The 17,536-nt window shown below is 42.7% G+C and overlaps 1 protein-coding gene across 1 annotated transcript in view; it reads right to left on the reverse strand.

The window, feature by feature from the left end:
* The window catches only part of LOC139695300 (ribosomal protein S6 kinase alpha-5-like), a 205,513-nt gene that overhangs the window by 146,985 nt on the left and 40,992 nt on the right, over positions 1-17,536 (reverse strand). The gene's annotated exons all lie outside the window — the stretch shown is intronic.

Raw genomic sequence — 17,536 nt, forward strand, 5'->3', positions numbered from 1 at the left:
CTATCCCTACAGTCATAATCTCTCCTACCGTAGTAGGATGGGACTAATTAATATCCACGTCAACGCTAGGGAGACCTTATTCCAAATGATGTATTGCTTGGCCAAATGATGTTTTTGCCGCGACTGATAGCATTGCGTTAATCTATAAATAGTTATATAGATGTTAACGCAGTTGAGATGATAAGTCGCCAACAAAGCTCAAAGAAAATGTCGCGAATGACTTTACCAATATTTTTCCAGATTGAGAAAATATTTGGTAATTAAATTAGGATTTAATTATTTTTGTGGTAAGGGATAACCATATCATGAAATGAGTTAAGAGGAACGGTGGAAGTGTACAAATATTCGGATACCAGACAATGCATTTAATGTGAAGACGAACTGTTTACAGACCTACAGACTTTTTGAGTTTGTCTTTTGCACGAGACTAGGTTCGCTTTTCTCACACAGATCATTTCCGTTTCATTAGCATGGGGATTTGAGCATTCACACACGGAGCACCGTGTTGGGACTGAATCAGGGCCGAGTCTTCGTGTCGTTCCCTCTTTCTGTCCATGGTCGACAACGAACCAAGGACAGCATAGAATGGTTGGTAGGAGTTTCACACAGCAGTGCTTATGCGAGCGAGAGAATACGTATTGTCTTAAAAACTGTTTTAAACAGTTTTTAAGATAATACGCAGCCGGGAAGCGATATCTGGTACTGCTCTTCAACACTAAAGGAATAGTTGAACGCAGATAAGATACATGGTTAGGAAGGTAGGTAGGTATACATAATTATAATGGGCATTTGACCCCTTAACTTTATCGTCCAGCTCCATTAGATCGATCAGAAACAAAATTCGTTCACGCGAAAAGTTACTCGCGTTTCTTAATTACATGACAGGGCATTACGGAAATTACATGATTCAGTATTACTTGAACCTTAAATATGGCATAATAAATGTCAAGAATAACTCTATGGTCCTCCATTATTACTACGATTTCCCCGTTCACAACGTGGTATATTACTTCAATTAAGTTCTCCAGCCAAAATTAGCTTCAATTGATTTTTGTTCGCCGTAGTTATTTAACCAACGTGGAATGAACCAAGCATGACCACTAAGGAGTTCATGATTTCTGAAGTAAAAAAATAGATACATCTTTCAACCAAATTTTTCATTAGATACGACTAGGTTCAACGCATCGGCGTTGGAGGAAAGATACATTGTTTTTTTCCTTAAGTGATGGTGGACTTCCAAAAGTTAAACCTGAAAACTTCGAATATAGCAAATAATTATTGATTAACAAGTAATTGTCATAGTTATGGTGATGGCAATCTCATACTCTTCAACGTCTGCCATTATGCCGCCACTCTCCAAGAGGAAGTCGGTTAAACACTAAATTGAACTATGATAAAACTATACTTGGATGTTTTCAGGAAAGCACCTTCGAAGGTCTTGCTTTCCCCATAAATATTTTAAAATTTGAATTCGTTCAGCGATATAAATTAATGCTTTGCTTTTCACTTAATTATGAATTTCCTTTCCTTGAAAACACCACTTATTCAATGGCCATTTATCGTAAACGAACGCGTTTCCATAGTCCCAAATATGCACGCGTGTATACAGCTAATTTAAAGGAAGCACTAAAATATAACGAATATAAAAATGTGAATTCAACACTTTCTACATCATTAAAAACACCTTTCAATGTTCTAAGGATTAAAATTCAATAATTGATTTCTTTCCTTGATTGGCCGTCTAGAGAAGTGGGTAAAAAGGGGCACACGAAAAGGACATACCCAAGTTCAACTTAAATATTTAAAATAACATGGAAATACTTAGAACGCTCATCCACGTTTCTTGTCACAACAAGAAGTAGAAAATTCGCTGGGAAACGGGAAGAAGAAATAAAGAAGAAGCTTAAAACTGTTTTTCCCCAGAAAAAAAGAAAGTTTCTCCGCCTCTTAATGATAATTCATTAATTTGCCGGAAAGGTTGACTCGGAAACGAGCCAGAAAAATGGAAAGCTCGACTGAAGCGGAGAGAAATGTCACTGGAACAACGGGTCAAACTAGAAGCAAAAGAAAAGGTATTTTCACCTTTCAATTTCAAAGGCTCACTTCATTCCTCATCTTCCTCACCGCATCACGGCCAAAAATGTCGGCACGAGGCTTAAATTAAAAGTAGCATCAAGCAAAGAAAGCTACTTTCTTTAACAATGAAGACAAAAATGATACACTGAACAACTCAAATTGTTAGTTAGCCCTATTAAAGGTATCGCCTAATAATCATATCACCAATTCAGAAAGGTGTAAAATCATTAATGGAGGATGAGCGTCCAGATTGTTTGTAGGATCAAGAGTACTGAATTCCTATTCTCTTTGCAGGGAATTCGGGACATCGGGTTTCGGCTTCAAACGGAGCGCAGCGAGTAATGAATGGGCAAACAATTATTAATTCCGTAAATAATCATATGGTCCTCACAACCTATCTAACAGAAAATACAACTCAACGCAATAAACGAAGGGGTTGGCATGCGTTTATCCAATACCAAAGGACCAAAAAAACGTTATGCAAATGTCACCGATGGCATAAACTGCAAAAATGCAACAAGAAGAGGCACACAATAGATTGCACCATGTATGGAAAACAAATTAATTCACTACGTGTGGAAAACAGCCTTCAATGGCCATGGCATAAATCAACGGTACGATTGCACCATGGCAACTTCATAATTGTGTTCCACTTTGTGAAGCCTTTTGCAAAGCTAAAGACAAGCGAGCAAGTTCAAAGTAGAAGAATGAAAATAATGATAATTTATCATATTAAAAATTTTGTGTTTTTTAATGAGATATGTACATGCGTTGTTTGATTATAACTTGTGGCCTATGTAACGGAAATCACCATCAACAACATTTAACTTGATTTAGCAAAATCCCCGAATTTAATTTCTAATCACAAACATAATTTTCAGCAGGGACCTGAGTTGACCCTCTAAGTGACAGAATACCTCCATGGCAGATCTACGTGAATACAAGAAAGTTTCCATTGAGGGGATTTCACATCCATGGTTTGGGAAATATTACAAAGAATATTTTTTCTTATACCCTGATGGTTCAAAACGGATCAATTTATTCCAATGCCCATCCACCCCCGCCCCCTTTTAACCACACACTTGATATAGTCCGAACACAAAACAAGACTTACTCATGTAACCGACATGCAATTATCTCGGGGCCAACGCCCAAACCAACCATACCGAATAGCGTTCCCTTCCAAGGTTGGTTTCGTAACTGTTGCACTGGGACCAAATTCCTGGCATGGGAGTATAAGCCTGACCTAGCAGAAAATGCCGTGTTTTAAAAATATCCACCTGCAAAGCTATGTCATCCTAGAGAGTTCACGGCCCCGAGAGACGCCGGAAAACAATGCAAATGAGCTTTGGTCCGAGGAAAAGTGCCACTCAACACAAACGCGATGGAGCGAGTTTGCAATAGTCCTCCCCTCAACGACCGACCGCCTAGGCCAAGTCGGCCGAACGCACTAAAGTCACGTTGACGGCGCGCACTCAAAGGCAGCACCTAACACCAAAGGTTGCCAACGGTTCCGAATATGCACATTTCCATCACTTTACAAAGGCTTTCCAGGGCTAGCATTAACATTTGTCACTGCAAATCTCAGCGGGGACAAATCAAACCACGGTGAAAATCCGCCATTCCATTATGAGCAATCACTATAAATAGTTCCATCAATGGAATGCAACATTAGTACTAGTTAGAATTAGTGTGCGTCGACGGCTAAGGTCATTTTGCTCGAGTACTGGCACAGTGGAAGTCAGGAACTTTAACTTAAAAGAGTTAATACCGCCATATTAACAAGAAAATAATCAAGTAACAAGAAATAACACGATCATGATAATACTGACTTCAACAAGAAAAATGTCAAAGCCCTTATTACAAAGGTGAAGGATATCACAGCCCGAACAAACCTGCACGATATTTATTTTTCAAAGAATAATTCATGATCCGGAGAAAGTAGAACGATACGCAATTATTTCGCCAAATATTAAAGTTCAGAAACTTTTTCTCTAAGTTGTATCCAAGCGTCTTCAATTTTCTTTTGTTGACACAGAGCTATCATCCGCACTATTAGTGCCTTGTGGGGTACCTACCATATAGACACAAAAGCATTTCTTAAAGTAATCTCATCCAGAAAACCTCAGAATATGAAAGTAAATCCAAGGAAATTCACGTACTATCCAAGTTTACCGGGAAAAGCATTTCTTATCCCCCACTCTATCAAGTTTCTGATGCTTTGAATGGCAGCCCTTTGGTGTAACTTACATACCCGATTCTTGCGCGGATGCGTGGAAGGTAGAGGTAGAAATGAGAGTCAAAAAAATAGGCGGAGACTTTCGGTATGTCAGCAGCGTCGCGCTTCCCGTATGATGTGCGGTTTGCGAGCGAAATTATGCACACAGAAGAAGCCAGGGCGGAGGGGAGGGGTGGGTGTGGGTGGGTGGGTGGAGGGAAAGAAGGCGCACTGACCGTATGGCGCGCAACCATTTAACACCAGGGAATACTGAAAGCGGAAAGGACCCCAAATACCCTAGCCATATTGCTATGCCCTTTTCATCACGTAAGGGTATAATGTGGGTGCGTGTATTCATATGTGCTTGTGAAAGTATATTTCGGGAGCTCTACTACGTCTTCAGAGTCGCCATCCCTGAATTCCGACAGCCTCTAGTTAGTTGGACGCCTCATTATTATTTTATCTGTCTCGTTTTTGAATCTTCATTCTTCAAGATTTACTCTTGTGAACAAAGTATGAACCAAAAAGCGCGCTCACGGAGCGGGGCCTGTAATATCCCACGTTAAATGCGAGCACACGAATGCACCTTTAAAGACTTCGAAAGATGCATAAGCGGGAAGAGAGCTTGATTTAGTTTTTACCATTTCAAATCACGCAGTTTAAAATACTGAGATCTATAACAGACAATTTTGTGACAGAAAACTTAGTTGTGCAGTTGCAGAAATCCGTCAGTGGGCTGCCAGGTCTCACGGACTGGCTTGACACGGCAGAGCGATCATGAAGAAGGGAAAACTAGACAAAGTCAAATAGTAAATAATATTTCAAAGAGAAATACACAAAGGCAAAAGATCGAAATCGACAATTGAAATTTTCAGATCAACAACGATGTTCACACATGATAAGCAGTTAATGTGTGAAGTGAGATAACATAAAATTTGCAGAAAAAATGCACTTTAGCATTTTATTGAAGACTTAAAACCTTGCCACACCCCAGTTTTTGCCTGCCATTGCGCCCACCTCTCGAAATTACCAGCTTAAGCCTCAGAATTCACCAAAATAAAAGCATCAGATTACTTTCTTCACCGTGGTTTTAGAATTTTACGCACAACTCCATACTGAAAACCCGTACCCGACACCTGTGTGCTACTGATTTTTCTTTTTTAATTTTCACGACAGCCTGGGTCGGATAAGAGGGTTTCAAGTGCATGAAGCCAGGAATCGCTCGACGTCTCCTCCATATCCTGGGAGGCGGAGGAGGGGAGGCTGGAGGGTTGCTACCAGTGGAGAATTTTCCGACGGTTGCCATATGACCCGGTGATTTTTTTCCTCCTTTAAATCATGAGCAACCAAGAATAAGGATGGGTTATGATAGAATATATTTATATTAGAGCCCAACTAAGGCTAAAACTGAGACTTCCAAGGCAAGTAAGAGAGTCAGAGGAGAGCACCCCAACAATTCCCATAGTGGATAGCATGGGAAAAATGGAAGGAATATAGTACATTAAAATATCTAGCGACATTTCCTTCATGAGAAGGTATTCAAGCGGCCCACACTTCTTCAAAGCCAGTCAGCTTCGAAAATCAACCCTATATCTGCGGTAAAAGTTGTACAACAGTTACTTAATGACGCCGACGAATTCATTGCTCTCAACAACGAGAGGATTTAATATTTTATGTTTTTTCTAGTTCATAATGATAAAGTTAAATGTTGCGAACATTTCCAGAAGCATCTGTAACGCGAAAGGAGTGTTAAAAAAGTAGGCAATCACCCGACAGAGCTGTTCCGAGCACGCATTTACATCCGGCCGGAACTCGGCTCTTTTAGCAGTACTATTTCTCAATATATGAGAAAAATTGGAAAAAAGATACTAATTTGAAAATTTTTGGTACTAGAGGAACTGATATTCATACATTTATGGTAGTATGTTTTCCAAATTTGGAAATTGTAATAAATAGTGAGTATTTCCAAAATATGAAGGTAAGGACCGAATCCGAGTTTTTCTACGAGGGTCATCCGGAAAGTAGTACCCGCTCGTATTTCTAGAAGCGCTCCAGAAGTGAGATAAAAATAATCTGAAATCATGCACGTGCGAGTATTTTTCAAACTCCGGGAATACGAGCAACCTCGTATGCAAGCGAGGAAGCATGTAAAAACTTCGGAGAATTCGTTAGCCACCGGAACTTGGCTTTAAAACTAATTACATTTACGAGAGTGCCGCAAGTTCGTTTATTCTGGGTAGTCCATGGCTCTCAGCGCGTCGGATATGGGAATAGTTACCATGGGGTAAAAACCACCCCAGATTCCGGGCAAGCCCTGCTCGGCAGCGGAACGGAACCTGAAAGCAAAACTCAAAAATAAAAGGAACGCGGGTGAGGAAGTGAATGTGAAAAAAATACTCGGAAAAGCTCGGAAGACCTCTGTCGATTTTCTTTCATTTATTTTTTTGGACTCTCCGTCAGTCGCCAATGGTTTTGCCTTGTGGGAACGGTGGCGACCACAGAACGGCCGGGCATTCGCTTGACGCACGCCGAGGGTCGAAGACCCCGGTCGGACGCAGTCGTCGGTGGCGTCGTGATCTGGTTGAGCTTTCGGACGGAAACTGCTGTCCCTTTGGGAGGAGGAATCTTCTTGACTACCCCCCCCCCCTACGTCCACCAACTACCCCCCCACGCCAAACGGGGGTGGCGTGTGCATGCATGTGCGAGTGTGTGTGTGTTACCATGGCCGATTTCACGGAAGAAAGGTGTTGGTAGGTTGGGGAGTGGCGGAGCAACACCGGAAGAAAGTAGCGGCCGTGGCCACGAAGAGCAGCTGTCGTCTGCTTGCAGCTCAACAAATCCCCCCTCCCAAGTCCGCGCTGCTTGAGGGGGAGGGAGAGAGAAAAGATAAAAACTATCCGCGTAACGCTTTTTAATAATACTGAGTCGGCGATAAGGATCTGCAGATTACTAGCTTTGTGGAAAAAAATGCATCAAACCGCCAAGCCACGCGTTAAGCTTTTACCTACTCGTAACGTCGAAATTTGTTCGGCCCCGTGCTTCGGCAGGTCTTGCAGTTCACTTTGCCCTGCTTCCACTTCCACTTAGCGAAATCCGTTCCTTTTTTTCCATGGCAACGAGAAAACAATGAGAATACAGTAGGATGACAATTACCCTCAAGGCAAAAACAAAAATTCTCATAAATGCAAGGTCGTTGAATAGGACATAGAATGCTCTCTTTTTTCACTGTGCCGACTAACTATTTAGGATTATTTCTACGATTAAAATGATTGCCTGAGAATTCACTCGGTGAAATTGTGACATGCTTAAAAGCAAATTACTACTAAATATTGCACGCTTTTATTACAATTCTGGAGTGGGCTCAACCCACAAATGTCATTTTCAAAAGGTTAATTCATGAAGTGGAATATAAACGTGATATATCATTAAATATGTACACCTTTATCGGCTAAGTACATTTACAGATAACGGATGTTACTAGCGGTACTTAATAGGGCCCTTTCGATCTAAATGTCTACCTTGAATGTGATGATACCAGGCTGAATGCTACAGAGGGAAGACATTTTCTCGGTCGGTGTTTTCATACCCTACCCGTAAGGAAACCGCGTGGATATGCCAACCAAGGTAAAGCATACGATAGTGGCGTTATGGTACTCCAAAAGGAAAGTTTACCGTTTTTTTCAGCTTGATACATTTCGCTATCCCAAACTGACTTCCTTTTCGCTCACCGTCTATACAGGAGGCTTTGACAGCAAAAATGCGTCGACTCTTTTAAAACTGAGAAGTTTCAATGGAATGATAGGAATTCGGCGTCTTCTCTCCGAAGTTTAAAAGAACTTAAGAGATTGGTTTGGGCACACAGAAAGCATGCGGTTCGACCCTCCCGACCTGTTCCAACGTCTCGCCTGACCTCAACACCGGCATCCTTGGGACAGTTTGGCAGGACCTTGAGCAATCGATAGAAAGGGTCGATTGTGCGCGGCGAGTAGGCGAGGGAGGGAGGGTTTGAGGGGGAGGCAAGGGGTGTGGCAAAGCCTTTGCTCCTAAAATACGGAACTGGGAAGTTTGAAAGTTGACGAGAGGAAAACGGGACGAGAGAATTCCATACCTGCCACCAAGGCATGAAGGCATCGATGACCACCTTCATTGAAACGCATAAAGGAGCTTGGGAAGGTTTTAGCTTTTTTGACATGGCAGTCGCAAGAAAACAAGCTTGGAGCGTTGTTTGCGAACCTTTCGTGGAAAGAAAATTACAGCCTAACTCAGCGTACGTAGCTTGATAGCACGAAATGTTTCATCTATATGAATGGAATTATATCTATGTGCATGAAATTCTGAAAGCTACTGGAATGGTATGCGGCAGAAGGTGCACCCATACGAAGAGGGTACACGCGAAGAGATCACGTACCGTGTATGAAAGTCTGGTAGTAATAACACTTCGGCCATATCAAACAGTGAATAATAATTTTACATTAAATGCACTCTGTTTGCTAACGGCATTTGGCATTGTGAACACAAGGACAGACAAATTAACAAGTAACGATTCAAAGTTATTTCCCGGAGCGGAATTCGAACCAACCACCTTAGGTTCGGCCGGCAAGACACCACTTGAGTAGTAGTAGTTCTAGGGGAGGCGACCGAGCGCTAAGGTCATTTGCGCCATTAGGGATAGATGGGAAAGGAAGGGTGGAGAGAAACCCGTCAGCAATATTCCTACTCTAGTCGAAAGGCGCCAACGGGTCCGCAGTTTGACGTCCCATCAACGGACGTCGTACTCCAAACACCTCAAGTAGGGATTGGGATGACACTGAAAAATAATTGTTGTCTCCAGTATTAGAACCCGGGTCCTCTGGGTGGGAAGCCTCTACGTTAGCCACCGCACTATCTCGATCCCCACCCCTCAAATTGCCTGCAAGTATTCAGTGTTGGAAACTATTATTATTCTGTACAACCTCTTTTCATGTTACGATTTTCCTACGGAAAACATTGTAAGATTCGAAGATGCTCGAGCCATATTAACATGTTTGCTTAGCAGATTTACCGAGGAGTTCCGCGAAAATTGCATTCCAACCAACTCGCTGTTAAAATATCTTTTGAATAAAGGGCATATACTGCGGCAATTAATATATCTAAATGCTATTCAAACGCAACCCTTATCAGCAATTCTTTTTGCATTCGTTTATCAGTGTTTAATAAAGCTTAGATATTGCGGTAGTAGTGTAACGTGAAATTGTCAACAAAAATTATTTCAATTTTTTTAACAACATAATTTCTCCGTTACTCACTAAAATATAAGTAACTTATAGCTTCGATGGCCCATGCCGACGTGGAAGCACCACCTCTCATACACCATAGAGGCGAAATGTAGGGTAACACGTAGAAATAAACCAAATTTTATTCATCGACTTAAATGGGCGAGATTGAGACTACTAGTCTCTTCTTCCATCTAACCCTTCGACACAACATTGAAGACAATTACAGGTATATACATCCAAGCCCTGGGTTGTGGAAAATCTCCCTACGCGGGAATCTAACCCACGACCTCTGGGTTGGCAGGCGAGGACGTTACCCCGCCGCCACCGGTAAATCAAATGAGAGCATACTTAGTCCCAGCGATGACCACGCACGCGCGGAGACACCTTTCCCTCCGCGAAACAACGCCCCCGACATTGACCGAATTCGCTCTATTATCGTGGCCCATTTATTACACTTTCGCTAGGTGGGCCGGGCCCATTCCGTGCCACGGGAGTGATGGGGGTGCGATCTTTTCCCGACCTTCCTTCCCCAGTGAAAAGGGCAGGTGTCTCCTGGAAGAAGTGGGTGGGCGAAGGCAAGGGGTGGAAGCAGGAGGGAACGGTCTGGGTGTTGTCTCTCGGGGAAGGGGGCCGGGATGGGGAGGAGAAAAGGGAGGGGTGGCGACCGGCTGACTGCACTGGGGCTGGCTGGCAGTCTGTCTGCTCGGTCGGGTGAATGGAGAAGACGGACGGAAGAGGTTCAGATGCATATCGCCCAGTGGAGGAAGACTTCGGGGAGGGAAGCGTGGCCGCATGGTAACAGCATAAAGTAAAGTGAGACGGGGGAGCCTGGACACGTCCCGAAAACCTTTAGACGGGTGCGTTACTGGTCGACTTTATTGGGGAGCCAACTTCCTCCGACACCTCTCTTTCGAAAAGAAAAAAAAAAGATAAGACACCTCACATCATCCAAGCGTTCACCATGAGTGGCTTTCGAAATTGAAGACTAGTCGATTGAACCAGAAGCAAGTATGTTACATTACCCAGGGCGACGCAAGTCCATCTACATATACGTACACACGTCATTCAATTCTCAGCCGCCGCGAGAGGGGGGGCGTGCGGCAGGTGCCGTACTGGGGCACCATAGCTTATCATGTGAATTCCGATGACTGTCTTGCGTTCGCAATGGCGGAATATGATTTCGATACACAGAGAAAAATAGCCGTGCTTGTTTAGAGAAGAATCGTTATGAACGACAAGAAAGTATCACCTTATTGTTGGTTGGCCTTAGTTGGAGTCAGCTGGAAGCATAAATGAGGCATAAAACATGCACGACTTAAACCATTGCCTGGAAAAAATAGTTCGCGTATGGCGCCGACACAGAAGGAATAATTTTAGCACCGATTAACATTGGTAGACAAGACCAGAGCGACAGGTCAATAAAAATCGACCACCGGACCGATTGACACAAGGAATTATTAGTCTAATTCATGATCAAAACATTAGTATTGCCTGAAACAATTCGAATTTACTTGAATTTATTAGCAATCAATTTCAATCAATTCGGAATGGAAAGAAACATCAATTATTCTGATGACTGGCGTTCTAAAATCCCCTACCACACGTCCTCGCCGCGGCTTGCAGAGTGAGATATACGCACATTTAGATGAATAGGGATTTCAGATTGCAAACAGGTTTTTTTGAGAAATAATGTTCGGGTGCTTGAACTTAGTTCCTGCAGGCAATCGCGACATTGCGAGGGAAGAACGAGCTAAGACCGTGCCGGACTTATTTCTCCTCCTTTATTCGGTTGGTTTCAGTCAACGAACGGTATAAAATGGATCCCTAATAATTCCCTCAGCATCATTAGTAAACTCCATTAGGGCGTGGGGATGAGGGAATAAATTCCCAACAAAGTTATTCATTTTCCTCGAAACACCCCCATTACGAATTACTGCAACTGCTTATACAAACTTTCCAAGCCTATTATTAGTCGAAAACTCTTAAGGGGAAAACGTATTAGTTCCGTGTTGCAACCAACGACGAACGAGCGGATCAATAGAGGACTGAAAAACCTGACAAAAAATTTTAGGGCGAAATTTGAACCTGACCCAAAAAATCTATGAGCTGCAACGTTAAGTCTCGATACCACCACAAAAAAGGAACTCTTTTATCTCCAGCTATTTAGTGATTTTTACAAGCGACTGAATTTCACAAAATAAGCATCAAAAGCGATGAGCGATCCAAATGCCTGCGTGTGTGATAGCCTGAAATACATGTTGATAGCTAAAATAGAAAGTAAATTTTGTTCACTCCAATGCTGCTATAATTAGAAGTTAATGAATTGATTAATAATAATGATATATAAACGATTGCCGACCAAGTGATCGTGGATCGACAGTGGTTAGTTTAAGAGATTGTATCACAATAGCTCAATGAATGCCGGAGGGGCGAGATTTAGCTCGGTCAATTGACACGTGTAACTCCTGAGGCGCCGCCGACGCTCTGTGCCATTTTTCCCCACTGACAGAAAGTATACCTCGGAAATCTTCGAGAAAGATCCATCGAGCAAGCTGGCAGATACAAAATGGAGCGCTTTCTCTCCGTTTCTTCCATTCACCATAGATTTGCTATATCTATCAATCTGACTTCCCTGCACGCTCTAGTGATTGAGCTTGGAGTGTGTTCACTGCCTTCGCCCTGAACTTTGTGGACTCCCGCTTATCTGCATTTCATACTGCTTCGGTTGTTGGCACTAAACGGCCGTTTCGGTGCCTAATGGCCTCCGACGACCGCTAGGGCTCAGATTACATTTATTGTTCCATCGCACGAGACACGGCTATCGAAGTCAAGCTCCTCGTAGGGGGAAAAAACTACACGAAAACCTAACATTAAGGATTTGGTTATGGGGATTTACTCTTAAATTTAATAAAACAACACCTCAACTCCTCAAGGCTATTCCTATCGAGTTAACTTAAGATTGGGTCGCGCTCAGTTAAATTCCATTAGGTATTTTTTTGAAAATTTAACAATCACTTGAGTGGAAGTATAATTTGTAGTTGTAGTCATTGAAATATCCTTGGCTACAGCGTACGTGGGAACACTGCAACACTAGCGCAAATGTTCACAAGAGGATAAATATGTGCCATGACCTGCGTATGAGTCATCGTTCAAATGACTATTCACTATTTATAGGGCCTGAAAGGGGAGGATGACATTTTCTTTGAAATTTCTCAGAAGCCCAGGGGCCCGTATCTCAAAGGCACCCACCAATTTGCAAGCCCCCAGAAAACCACTGCCTATGTAATATAGAAAATTCTTAAGCACATATCCCGTTGAACTAAGATTAGATATGAAATCAGAGTAGGTTCATTCCAGTAAGAAAACCACGTCAATGCGTATAAACTTCGTGGATATGGAAATGGACATTAGTCCTTTAAGAAACAGCTGTTGGACGCCCACTCAAAATACATATCCGCTATCTTCGAGGGATAACATACCTCGCCATCATCAGTACTTCAATCCTATCATAGGCTCATTGTAGCGTAAATTCCCTCACCTTCTGCGCTCCTCTCTCAAGTTATTTCCAATCCATTTAGTTTTTCTTTGCTGTACACCACATGGTCTTTTTCTCTTCTGTTACTCAATATGATCCCTCTTTCCTCACTTTGCCAGGCCATTTAATCTTCAGCATTCTCCTGCATAACAATGTTTCAAAGACTTCTATTCTTCGCTAGTCCACTTCTCCAATGCCCCATGTCACTCAACGTTAGAGTACCATGCTCCATAAGAAAGTTGACTACATGGCCATACAACGGCTATATCATTGGTTAATTCACTCTGGTAGATGACAGGAGCCTGCGGATTAAAAATTAATTCTCTCATTTCTCATTTTTTCCAACCACTGCAGACCTTTCTTCCGCAAGACTTTCGTGCGGGAAAACATCCATTCATATGAACGTGGGACAATTTAATGTCATTCCGCAGCTAGGAAATGCACGAAATCGAGCGCCTAATTCCACGAAAACAGCGCTCCGCGCGTCGGGAAAAGAATTCATTCCGCCTCGAGCTACCGTGAATTTAATAAAAAAAATTGCATGCCGTCCCTCACACCAATCGGCCTCTACTGGGAAAAAAGAGAAATGGGAAACAAGTCATTAAAGGCCTTTTTGCGCTCTGCAGAGAATGGTAAATAAGGACACTACATTTTGTATCGTGCTATGCATGTAACTTCATACAAATATGGAGTGCACCTCGATTTTCCGAGTCGAAAATCAGAATGATGCACGCAACGGTTTGGCCTTGCAATTTTTTGAATCAGCAGCCAGTCTCCGGGGGGAGGGGATGGAGGGGGAGAGAGAGAGAGAGAGAAATTGGACACCTTTGAAGCAGTATTTGGAAAGATGAAAGAAAAATAACATTTTTGAAATTTAACTTTTTTGTGTGAAATAAAGTGATTAATTATTGATGGTATTTAACTTATGTTCAGAATTCATTCGTAACTAGACAATATAAACACACCCACTTTGTGAACATAATTTCAAAAAGATGTTGCGGCGGTAAATTGGGCACGCTGACGGCCACTGTAGTAAGACCCCTTCGACAGAGGAAGATCTATGGGCCGGGAAGGTTTAATCCCATCCCTCCCCTCCCCAAACGGGCATGCGTATAGGTAAAACTAATGGATTCGGCGAGCGGTCCGTCTCGCTTATAATCTCCTAAGTTATGCGAAACACAACAAAATAAAAAAAAACAAGGATCAACGACCATTTTGGCTTGAAACATTCGGATCAATATTCAAATATTACCCAACCAACTGGATGGTCCTTTATGGAACTTGGTTGATTCGCCTCGGGAGCCGCGGGAACAGGCTGTGAAGTCCCGTATTCAAGTAAGCCCAGAGCATCTCTTACGGAACTTTTCGACCTATTTGTCTCAGGCGAAAAGGTACAATTTTTTTTGCCAAAAAATGCGCCTTATAACCTTTGGCTAAAGAAGGCTTGTTACTAGAAACTCGTCACGCATGCGCATAGAAGCATTTTACATAAGGCACCCTAGTGCATGTAGTTAACGTCATTTCCAACTCATAATTCAAGCAAAACTAAGCATTTGCCTGGTGTTGAATGACCCCCTGCCACATGTTCTAGCAGTGGCTTGAAGGGCAAAATGTCCACATGTACTTGAACTACGTTTCATATGAATTTAGTAATACATAGCCACCGTAAACTTGACAAACGCGCTACAATGGACAAATTACATTCCAATGACGCTAATCCGACATGGTAAAGGGTTGTGTCTTATGGCGACAGTTTATAAGGCTCAGCCGATGGGGAAGTTCGGTCACCGCAATGAGAGACACCGGACGTCAGTCGAACATAGTCATACCCGTGTTAATAAAAAATTTCAGTATTGGAAAGGCTTTCGGAGACCGCTCGTCAATTCGCCATAATCATCCTGATTTAAGCATGACAACGAAATCACGCTCGCGCCGTTGCACAAGAAACAAGACCCCGATGTGGGAAGCAATTCTGAGCCAGAACAACAGAGGAAGGTGAGGGAGTCGGAGCGACCTTAAATCCTCGTAATGGGTGTGGATGGGTAGGGCCAAACAGTGGCACTCGGAAAGAGCCAGGGCAGGAATCGAGAAGTCAATGACCAGGTGGGGGATGGGGCAGAGTTTGCCAGGGGGGAGGTGAGGCGAGGGACGGAGAGAGGGGAGGAGGGTGTCGGTGGAGAACCGAGGGTGTTTTGGTGGGGGAACGGGCGGACCTTCCGCTGTCTCGGAGAGCGCCGCGAGGAGAGAGAGCTTGCCCCAAGCGAGCTTAGGGTTGGTCGTTCCCCGGGGAGAGGCGGATGGGCGGGGGGGGGGGGCAGATGAAGCTTCAGAGCCAGTTAATCACTAGAGTGAGAAGTACAAAATTAAAAAGGGAAGGGTGAACAAACCTTTCTCACGCCGGAAGGACGCCGAATCACCAAAGATGGCGGCACAGCAGGAGCGAAATCTCGACCATTCCACGTGAGTTTTGGCGAGCCGGAATCATGCACGCGTTTTCCGATAGCATTGAATGCCCTAATTGAAACTATAGCCAAGAATTATCATTTACCCCGGTACGCAAACAGACATGCGTTTCCCAGGGTTAATTAAATCGAGAAAATTATACTTTTCCCTAGTAAGTGATTCGGCGTCGGTGATATAAAACTTGGATGACCATCGCCAGTTTTTTCTGAGAATTAATTTTTAAAAATATTACAATGAGGCAAACCAAACCGCAGCCCTCGACGATATGATCGGAGTGATAAATGTGGGTAGAGCTCACACAGTGTGACACGTGAAATTAATGCATTCCGGTTACGAGCACCAGATCCCTTTCCTTGTGCAGCCTGTGGTTTTTCAGAAAATTCGGCTACTCAGAGAACAATCCCGTTTGGGTTTAACGGCAGTGTCAAGAGGCATCACCTGCATAGAAACCTGGGATCGTCCGGGAAATGAGGGAACATTTTATGCAGTAGCACATTAAGCCTTCCCAGAAGACCACAAGACGTCGTTCCACAAAAAGTAGTCAAGCAAATGACTCTTTCCAGTCAATTACGAAAACTGTTAAAATAAGAGATTAAGAGTTTCACTCTTCTTGGAACAAAATTGAACCATTAGCATGGAAACATTTTTTATTTAAAAGAGCAATGATATGCATGTTTATACATATTGTGGTATGGCATTGGAATGTTTATTCCGAACTTATGACAGCAGTAACACTGAGAATGATGTAGGAGCAAGCTCAGAGTAAACTTTGGAACAACTTGAGCACTAAACCATCACCAGAATTCACAAGATCTCACCCAACCCTACCCGATCACATCACTCATGAGAACACCCGGACAGAGTTATTTCGACGGAATCGTCCCATCTACTTTCAATTTAAGACGCTGCACGTGCAATAATAATGAAGCGGCCGTCGTAACGTAACGTTAAGACCCAGAGCCCCCTCATTAACAACACGAGAGGAGGCAGTCAGAACTATCGGTCGTCGCCGCTGCAGGCAAGCGTCATCAAGGGGGACAACCAACAACCAATTAACTCTCCACCGATTTAGGTGAGCGCTTGGACTTTCAAGAGTTGTAAGGGCTTAAGGCAGTCACTGAAAATCTCTGACCGTAGATTTCTCACTCCGAAATGGCTTAATCTCAAGAATTTCTCCCAAAAGGTCCTCGGCTGTCTCATGAAAGTCAGTTAAACCGACGACAGAACGACCCAAACGTTTCATATCTATCCACGCATGAACGCTTCCGCATTACTTGGAATAAAAATGCGCACACATAAACAAGAAGGACGAGGTTAGATGGGGAAAAAAGGCGCACGTCATTGAGCAAGCGTTTTATTTTCTTGCAGAAGGTAAGAAACAGGATTCAGACATATTTTCTCGAGAGAAATTAAGACAACTAAGGCCCTTCGGATGAAATTCGACAACTCTTAAACCACACTACACATATAATCACTAAATTATGGTAAGTTGGAGCTAACGAAAAAAAAAACTTTGACACTGACGACATTACAATATGCTTTATCATTCCAATGACAACTATTTTGATGCACTATATTATAGCCAAAGGTAAGGCTAACCGATTGAAAAGGAATCCCTTTCCGAAAACTTTATCCTATAGTCATATGAGATTTTGGAGATAATATTTAAAGCCTTAGACTGCAGGGACCTCACATTTAACAACGCTTAGTTCATCAACTAACATAAATAGAATTAAGTTTCCGCTTGACCAGCGTTCCGTATACGACATAACATTATCTTTCAAATATGGCGAACAAAAATAAACAGCCAATTTTTTGCATTAAAAACTTCAGACAATGCACCACATTATAATTGACAGTTAACAATAACAAAACCGTTTTTGACGCAAGAAAGCATAAGAATGATAGGCTTTAACTGCGGATGCCGTCTGTTTCCAATTCAAATTACTATTTATGCATTATTATTCACCAATTATACTTGAAATATTT

Source organism: Hetaerina americana, unplaced genomic scaffold, assembly GCF_022747635.1.
Source record: "Hetaerina americana unplaced genomic scaffold, ioHetAmer1.1.p SCAF_6, whole genome shotgun sequence".
NCBI classification, from domain to species: domain Eukaryota; kingdom Metazoa; phylum Arthropoda; class Insecta; order Odonata; family Calopterygidae; genus Hetaerina; species Hetaerina americana.